Here is a 10175-nt window from a genome sequence, read left to right as displayed (position 1 = left end):
GTCTAGAGAGTCTACATTTCTACCAAGCTCCTAGATGGCAGTAATGATCTGGTCCACAGACTACACTTTGAATAGGAAGACTTTAGAACAACTGATAAGGATTAACAAAGAATGAGCTATTGGATTTTTTTTGTTTTTGTTTGTTTTAACTAAGATGCCAGTGGTGATTGTTAAAAATGAGGGCTTTTCAGGAGGCGGAGCTTGCAGTGAGCTGAGATTGCGCCACTGCACTCCAGTCTGGGTGACAGCGTGAGACTCCATCTCAAAAAATAAAAAAGGGGTGTTTTTTTGTTTGTTTGTTTTTTTCTTTAACACAGTAAAGGAAGAAGCCAGATGGCATGGATTTAAGATGTGGGTAATGATGAAATGGAGGCATTTATTATAGACTATATTTTCTTAAAAATCGAGACTAAAGAGAAAAGAAACGAAAAGAATCACAAAGGGCAGCAGGGTTGTGAATAGCAAAAATATTTAATTCAAAGAATATTGTGGGATGAGATAAACTAGTACCTGTTAATAAAAAGTTAATAAAGTGTATTACACACTTACCATTTATTGCTTTGAAAGATATAGAATATATTTTACTTTCCTTAACAAAGTTAAAGATCAATCAGTAATATTCCCTGTTATATTATAAAGACCTTAAGCTATTTATTATCTTCAATATTCACCTTAAATATCATTGTTTTCTAGTACTTTATTTCAGCATTGCTTTTCTTAACCTATCAAATTACTCGCTGTTGTTTTATATGCACATTGGTTTAGATTTACCCACATGTTTACCATCTCTTTTCTCAGCAGGTTGTCTTGGTAATTAATTCTTTCCAGGTGGATGCATTATCCTTCTTCCTAAGTAGGCTTGCTACTTGAAATGTGGTGGTTGGGTCAACAGTATGGGTATAACCTGGGAGCTCAGTGGAAATGTAAAAATATCACAACCTACATCTGTTGAATTAGAAACTGGCTTGGCATGGTGGATCACACCTATAATCCCAGTGCTTTAGGAGGCCAAGGCAGATGATCCCTTGAGGCCAGGAGTTCAAGACCAGCCTGGACAAGATAGTGAGACACCCTCCCTGCAACACACATACAAAATTTTAAAAATATCTAGGCATGGTGGTGTGTGCCTGTAGTCTTCACTACTTGGAAGGCTAAGGCAAGAGGATTGCCTGAGCCCAAGACTTTGAATGACAGTAAGCTGTGATAGTGACACTGAATTCCTGCCTGGATGACAGAACAAGATCCTTTCTCTGAAAACAAACAAACAAGGAAACAAACCCCCACATTAACAAGATCACTAGGTGACTTACAACCATGAAACTTTGAGAAGTCCTAGGTGGGACCTGAGATACTGCATTTCTGACACCATTCAGATAATGTCCATGCTGCTGGTCTTGGCCCAAGAGATACAGTTTGCAGCAAGGCTTGAGGGTCATTTAGTATCATTTGCTAGTAGTAAATAATCTCAGGCTTTGATGTTTGAAAAAAATCTTTGTGTTTATCTTGGAGTTAGTGCCTAATGGGACATGACATTTGAGGTTGAGTTTTTATTTATTTATTTATTTATTTTCATTTTAGAGATAGTCCTCTTCTGATCTGTTGAGAAATTTTCTTTTCTTTTCTTTTCTTTTTTTTTTTTTGAGGCGGAGTCTTGCTCTGTCACCCAGGCTGGAGTGCAGTGGCATGATCTCAGCTTCACTGCAACCTCCACCTCCCGGGTCCAAGTGATTCTCCTGTGAGCCTCCAAAGTAGCTGGGATTGCAGGTATGCACCAACAGGCCTGGCTAATTTTTTAAATTTTTATTAGAGACAAGGTTTCACCATGTTGGCCAGGCTGGTCTCAAACTCCTTACCTCAAGTGACCTTCCCACCTTGGCCTCCCAAAGTGCTAGGATTACAAGTGAGAGCCACTGTACCGGGCTGAGAAATTTTCTGTTCATGTGATTAACCTTCCTTGTAGGTAACCTCTCTTTTTCTCTCTTGATGTTCTTCTCTTTATCTTTGAGATTTTATTGTTTCTTTAGTAATCATTTAATAGTTAATTTCTTTTTATTTATATTGCTTCATATCTATTGTGATTCTAGAATCTAAAATTTGGTCTGTAAACAATTCTGAAATGTTCTTATTTATTTTCTAGGTGAATATTGCCTTCCCCATGTTTTTCCTCTTCTCTCCTTTTAGAATTTCTTTTTAACATTTCTTAGATCTTCTCATTCAATCCTTAGTATCTCTTAATTTCTCTTTTATATTTTATACAGTTTGCCTGTATGTATTGCATTATAAATAATTTATTGAGATTTACATTCTGGTTCACTAATTCTCTCTTCAACTGTGCCTTATTATGTGTTTAAAATTTATACTGAGTTTATTATTAAATACCTATGTTTTCCATTTCTCTCTATGTATATCTTGTTAGTTTTTTTTCAATGTTATCATGTTCTGTTTTACCTATTTTAGACCATTTTTTTCTCAAATAATTTTAAATGTATTTATGTTTTAGTCTGCATTCATTATTTCCTCTACTAAAGGTTTTTGGAAGTCTAATATGTTCTTTATGCGAGATCTTGCCTGTAGTGACTTGTTTCCTTAGGCAGCATTTAAACTTGAATGTACACAGTTTACCCTTGAACAATACAAGCTTGAACTCTGTGGGCCCACTTAATACAATGAGTCTTTTTTTCAACCAAATATGGATAAAAAAATACAGCATTCAAAAGATGACAAACCCATATAGAAAGCCAACTTTTAATATCCACAGCTTCCACAGGGCTGACTATGAGACTTGCGTATTCATGGACTTAGGTACATTGAGGTCTGGAAACCAGTGTTTCAGTGTATCAAGGGATGATTGTAGTTGAATTATGCAGCATCTTGTGAAAGTGAGTATTTTGATTCAGTAGGTCTAGGGGAAGTCCTAGATTCTTCATTTCTTTTTTTCTTTTTTTAGACGGAATCTCACTCTGTCGCCCAGGCTGGAGTGCAGTGGTGCGATCTCGGCTCACTGCAACCTCTGCCTCCCAGGTTCACGCCATTCTCCTGCCTCAGCCTCCCGAGTAGCTGGGACTACAGGCACCCGTCACCATGCCCAGCTAATTTTTTGTATTTTTAGTAGAGATGGGGTTTCACCGTGTTAGCCAGGATGGTCTCGATCTCCTGACCTCGTGATCTGCCTGCCTCAGCCTCCCAAAGTGCTGGGATTACAGACATGAGCGATTCTTCATTTCTAACAAGCTCTCAAGTGATGCTCACGCTGCTGATCCATATGTCATTCTTCCAGTAGCAAGTTCTAAAGTTTTTGTTGTTTGTTTATTTTGTTGTTTGTTTTTCTGTTATTTTCTGTTATGTACTTACTTAGTTTGAAAGAGATTCATGTTTGTGGCCTGATTTAAAACTCATCTGAAGAATGTTTTAACCTCTGTCAGGGGCATTAACCTGGGACTGTTGTCTGTGTATCCATGCATACATGTTGATTTTGTTTTTTGGCATGTGGTTTCTAGGACCTTTCAAGTAGTACCAATTTGGATGCCAAATTCGCATTAGAGTTAGGTGATTGTTATCAGCTCTCAGAGGAGCGTTTTCTGTGTCCACTTTCCTCCAATCTAGGGCCAATATGAGAAAGCAAGATGCTGTGCCATATCCCTTTGCTGGTGGTCAGACTCTTTCTATTGTACCCTCTCAGTGAAGGTGTAATCCTTCAAAGATTTTATTTGAGGGTGTCAGACCCAACTCCCCACCTTGTGTGCACCCAAGGACTTCTCTTCCAATTTGTTCATTAAACCCAAGTTCTCAGGACATCCCAACAGTAAGTAAAGGCTTATTCTATGGTTTCTAGATTTCCTTTCATTTTTGACATCTGGTTATGTTTCTTATGTTTTATCTGGTATTACTAGATATTTCATATTGAAATGTATTGTATTTGAAGATGTCTGATATTCAGTATCATTGTAATATAAAACTTTTAAGCATTTTAGAAGGTTTTCTAAAAAAATAGAATTTTTAAAGTATATATGTCTAATATTAACGTTAAAATCCTAAGAATCTGGAAGGTCTCAATTCTAAGGGACTCCTAAATAGATATAATTTTACTTTATTTAGGTTTTTGTTAACTAAACTTTACCATTATTACACTGAATTTTTCCCTTTTTTAACCAGTTGTGTTGGCGTAGTATAGACACAGCCTGAATCATTGTGAGGAATGGAAATCGGGTTTGAATCTATAAAAAGCCAAAAAAAAAAAAATGAGATGTGATGCCATGGAGACTGATGATATTTTCTTTCTCTCCTAGGGAGAGATTCAACTAAAGTGATGAACAAATTTAATTTAGGATTACTAAACTCAACTACAGGTATATCAACTGTAGGCATTTGCAAATGTGTCTGGCTCTGGTAACTAAGACACTCTCGAAGAGAGTATTCTACCAATGCTTTATTCTAATTTCATGAAAATGAACAGGCTAGTAAAGCAATAGTATAGGCACTTTCTCTCTCATCTCTTCAGATGCTTTAATTTCTTAAATTGTTTTACAAAAAATAAAACAAAACAAAATGTAAGCAAGAAAGTGCCCCTTATTGAAATGCCTTGGGCAATCATGAATGTGGAATATGCTGGGATCCAGGCCCATAGAAAAGAAGAAAGCTGGGTCCAAGTGATCTAGAAGCTTGGGAGAATAAGATGAATTTAGAGGTTCATGCTTCAGATTGTTCATAGAATGTCCAGTGTTGTGCTCAAAAGAGACCTTAGACCCAAGGATAATTCAAGTAATCTTCGGTAACAAAACAGAACAGAAAGGTTGAGAGAGGTACTCTCCAGAGGGAAGAAAAAGTATTAGGAGGAAGGCCATGCTAAGAGTGACAGTTTGAAATATAACAAACAGGAATACATCCTGGGTAATCAATTATTTACGCCTGAATGTCAGGGATGAGCTCATGGAACAGAGATGAGAACAGAGAACAGTTGAGTAGTTCAGTGTGAAAGCTCTAGAGGTAATCTAACTGGCTTCAAATTCCATTTTCACCACTTATTATGTGTGTGATATTATGCAATTAATTTAACTTTGCTAAATCTCAGTTTCTCCATCTGCAAAAGAGAGGTAATAAACCTTACAAAGTTGTAGAAATAATTAAGTAAGATCATAACACAAAGTGCTTAGCAAAGTACCTGGTGTCTCATATGTGCACAGATATAATTTTATTTATTTAGTTTTTGTTTTTTTGAGACAGGGTTTCACCCTGTCACCCAGGCTCGAGGGCAGTGGCACAGCCAAGATTCTCTGCAGCCTCAACCTTTCTGGGCTCATCAAATATAATTTAAAATGATTATAATGATAATGGTGGCAGTGGTGGTAGCATTACGGTCTAGCTAGGGTCTGACCAAGAAAACTGGAGAGAAGATATAGCTGGAGTTGTTTGGTTGTTCATTCATTCCTTTAGTCATTCATCAACATTTAATACATACCAGATACTGTGCTAGGTATCTGGAATTTGGGAACAAACCCCAGCCACAGTTTTATAGACTTGCCAATGGAACAAAAAGAATGTATTACAAATGGAAGGCTTTATTACTAGTCACCACTCCTCACTAGTATAACCTACTCAATCCACCAACTATAAGGCTACTGTCAGATCACACATGGTATTAAGATGGACCCACTAATACATTTTCTCACTCGTTACAACTGACTTGGAAATGAAGCGAAGGCTGGTGGCAGTGACAGCAATGATGGTAGCAGGAAACAGTAATGAAGTCTGAAATAACTGTGGCTAATTTTAGATTACTCCGTCTTCTCCAGGAGCCTGACTCTTAGTAAAGGATATGCTGGAACTACAAAAAAATGCCCCCAAGTTTCTTGGAGCCTCATGCTTATATTTGAGTGTTGGTTTGACCACATTCTAGTTCTAGAAACTTTAACCTAGGAATTATCCTCCCTGATCTTCAGTTCTTCAATTCTATTCGGGACTGTGAAGTTAGCTGAGCTGATTGAAAAGTATACAGAAGAGTGGATAACAGAGGATGTGCTGAGTATTTCCAGATCCAGTCTCTACTGTTTTTTACCTAACCCATATGAATACTGAATCAAAAGGCTTCCTTGCCTCTGATTTCTAGTTGCTTTTGGCTAGGAGGAGTCACAGGATGGTTGAGAGGAGAATGATATCAGAATAGTTATCTCTCTACACATTTCATACGGACTATGTCTTTTTAATAAAGTCCGTAATTCCTATCAAAGGTGCCCTCAGTGTAGCTCTCTCTAAATTCCTACAATCGTTTTATTCCTGCATCCCTAAGGTAGTTATGTTTTACTCTCTCCCTAGCTCCAGGTACTGAAGTATCTGTTGCCATAGATTCTAACCCTGTGTACATCTTTGTAATAGTCCCTTTGTGAAATGCACTCCAAATTCTCCCATTTATTTTTGCCTCCTGCTACTTGCCGTCTTCTTGACCTCACCATATGGCTCTGATATTTCAGTTGGGATTTATATTTGCTTCACTCTCTTACTAACCATGTGAACTTTGGCAAATTAATTAACCTTTCTTGTCTCGATTCCCTATCCATTATTTTGAGCTAAGGATCATTGTGAGGATTATATGGAGCATAATAAGAATTTTGTACATGATAATTATTGAGAGGTGTGAACCATTTTGACAGATCTCAACTACTCTGCACCTGGAAGATTAATGACAATAACTTTATTAAAACCTAGATTAGTGCCCCACTTGCTATTATGGGGGAATTGGGAAAGAACTATTTTGCAAAAGAAAATAATATCCAATTTTAAATTAGTTTAAAATTGACACAAATATTTTCGATAGCCAGCCTCCAAAGTGACCTCCAGAGATTCTCATCCCCTGGTCTTCATGCCTTCCTGAGGTTCCCTCCCATGTTGAATAGGGTTTGTCTGCGAAATCGGTAGGATATTACAGATGATTTGTGAATTCTAAGTCTGGTCATAAAAGACGTGATGGCTTCTACCTTGCTTTTCTTTGGATCACTCTTCCAGGGGGATGTTAGATGCCATGTCATGAGGATACACAGGCAGTCTTATGAAGAAGTTCAAGTGGCAAAGAAATAAGTCCTCTTGTCAATAGCCAGTACCAGCCTTCCAGCATATGAATGAGCTACTCCAGGCTTTGGCTCCAGCCAAGCCTTCAGATGACTGCAGATGCAGTGACACTTTTTTTTTTCTTTTTTTTTTGAGATGGAGTCTTGCTCTGTCACCCAGGCTGGAGTGCAGTGATGCAATCTTGGCTCACTGCAAGCTCCGCCTCCCGGGTTCCCACCATTTTCCTGCCTCAGCCTCCTGAGTAGCTGGGACTACAGGCGCCCGCCACCTCGCCCGGAGAATTTTTTGTATTTTTAGTGGAGACAGGGTTTCACCGTGTTAGCCAGGATGGTCTCGATCTCCTGACCTCGTGATCCACCCGCCTTGGCCTCCCAAAGTGCTGGGATTACAGGCGTGAGCCACCGCGCCCGGCTGCTGCAGCGCCATCTTGACTGCACCATCTTGAGAGACCCTAAACCAGAATCGTCCATCCAAATCAGTCAATTCCTGATCTGCCAGACCATGGGAGATAATAAATATGTATTGATACTTTAAGCCACTATATGTTTGTGAATTTATTATACAACAATAAATAATTACGTTCTCTGTATTCCAACGTATCTGTTGAATACTCAGGAATCTGTGATTGTAAAAGGCAAAGCCATGACCTTTGACAATAATTAATTTTAAATTCCTGAATCTAATGGGAATTAAGCCACAATGATCTATTATCCTAATGAGGAAAATCAGCATGGCTTTTCTTTCTCACTCTTGAGTAATAAACTATGTCATGCTGGTCTGGGTTTATTGAGTCTGCCTGTCGTCATAAAACAACTTCCACTATTACCCCAGAGATCTCCTTTTGTAATGTAGTAATTCTTGACCATAGCAAAGCTACTTGATGAGTTTAGTATTGTTTTACATTTCCTCATATTCTCTACTGTTTCAGTACTACATTTATTTTATTGTGCCATGTAATTATTTTCATTAATGTTTTTAAACTTTCAGTGACGTGTGCTTCTAATCCTGTCATGCTCTTACACACAGCTTAGACAAAGCCTATTTATTTGGCCTCTATAATTTATCCTTTAATCTTCATTTATAAATCAGTTGGTTCATCTTCTTTCCTGGTTATTCCAGTTCTTTGAACTCATTCCAGCTCTATCAGAAGAAAAGGAGTTCCCTACTGAGAAATGTAGTTTGACCAAAACTTTATCTCAGCAATGCCCTGAATCTCATTTGTAATAGCTTTCACTTATTTTGCAAGGCAAAGCAACTCCTAAGAATAAGAAATATTTGTACATTTTTTAAAAAATTATTGCCTCTTGTCAAAATGTGCTTCAGTAAAACATGCTTGGGCTACCAAAGGTTCAATTTGTTGAAAGGGTTGCTCCCACCTAGAACTGAAAGTTCCTATTTTGTGCCAGTGAGAAATCAAAAGTAAAAGGTAAACAAAATAACCAGTTCCCTATGACTACACGTTTTAATTTTATGGTATCTGTTCTATGGAAGATTTCCTCCAAACATTTACTTCAAAGCTATTTTCCACACACACACACAAAATTTCTTCTAGTGTTTTTGTCAAAGATTCTAAGCACGTGGCTTACCAGTATATATTACCTTTGCATTGCTCCACAAACACATATTTTGTTCAGGTAGTTTATATCGTTTTGTTTTATTCAAAATATTATGACTTCATAGCAAAGCGATTTGGAATTCGGGAGCCCTGAGCTTTCATATCTTCATTCTGTTTTTGTTTTGTCTTTTGAGGGTTTTGGAGGTAAATTGTTATTCTATATTGGAAAACAAATATGCAACTTGGAATGGATTTGAGGTAAATTCTGCCATAAGCAGATTTTCTCTAAATGCCTAAACAAAGTTTAAAAAGCAAGTAACAATAAAGCAAAATGTTTCTGTCTGGTATAGGACCAGCAGTATAAAAAAAAATAGTGTATGAGTACCTGGATAATACACTCCTTTTGCAATAGTGCGACTTTTAGGTACATATTGTTGAATGTCAATTGTGTATGCAGGGTTGTACAACTCCACACTGTAACAACAACATGCTGCAGTTTCTAAAGAAAACTAAAAAAATAAAAATAAAAAAGGCATAACCCAGATGTTCCCCCTTTGACCGACTCCATCTAAGTTTAGTTGTGTAGAAGGGCTTAGATATATCTAGAGTAAGCCACATGCAATGTGTTACTTGATCAATTTTCTAAAATAAGTTTTCAGAACAATGACTGTAAGGTAAGAGGAAAAAACATGAAGGAATGGAGTCCTAGTTACTATGCATGCATTTTTTTGACAGTAGGAATACACCTTTTAGAGATAATTTATAAACAAAGAAAAATGCAAATAATTTTGTACAAGAAATGTAACATATTCTGTGCAAGGTCTTCACTTTGCTGTCATCATTTATACAAGCTCTTCATCATTTACTTGACCATCACCATCAATACCTGCTTCCCTGATCATTTCATCAAACTTGTCATCTGTTAACTTCTCTCCAGGGTTTGTCATCACATGGCGGAGTTCTGCTGTACTGATATAGCCATTGCTCTCCTTATCAAACACATGGAATGCTTCTCTAAGTTCTTCTTCACTTTGTATGTTTTTCATTTTTCTTGCCATCATTGTCAGAAACTCAGGAGAGTCTGTTTTTCCATTACCATCAGCATCTACTTCATTAATCAAGTTCAGTAACCCTGCTTTTGTGGGATTCTACCCAAGAGACCTCATTATCATTTCCAATTCCTTTGTTGTTATAGTTCCATCATCATCTCCGTCAAATAGTGAAAAAGCTTCTTTGAATTCTGGAATCTGCTCTTCAGTCAGTTGGTCTGCCATGCTGCTAGTGCTACCGATTTCCAAGATGTGACCACAAAACCACTTCCATATCTTCATTCTCACCGGTGAAATCTCTACCCTGGGGCATGTCATTTGCCTTCTGTTCTCTTCAACGTGTTCATAACTAAAATGGAAATACACCCACTCTTCCTTTCTCAAGGAAATGCTGTTGGGAAAATGTAAGACATCTTATCTACAAATAAATATACATTATAAAGATATACTATAAATATAGTATGCTATAAAGTATGTTTATAACATATATAAATATACTTTAAATATAATGA

General features: G+C 37.2%; 1 pseudogene; it reads right to left on the bottom strand.

The window, feature by feature from the left end:
* Nucleotides 1-9438: 9438 nt before the first annotated feature.
* LOC108522921 (calmodulin pseudogene) lies at nucleotides 9439-9888 on the bottom strand (annotated as a pseudogene).
* Nucleotides 9889-10175: the final 287 nt, after the last annotated feature.

This window comes from Rhinopithecus bieti, unplaced genomic scaffold (genome assembly GCF_001698545.2).
Source record: "Rhinopithecus bieti isolate Rb0 unplaced genomic scaffold, ASM169854v2 scaffold_2349, whole genome shotgun sequence".
Classification (NCBI taxonomy): Eukaryota; Metazoa; Chordata; class Mammalia; order Primates; family Cercopithecidae; genus Rhinopithecus; species Rhinopithecus bieti.
Note: the sequence above shows the minus strand (reverse complement) of the source record. Positions and strands in the feature narration are given on the sequence as shown.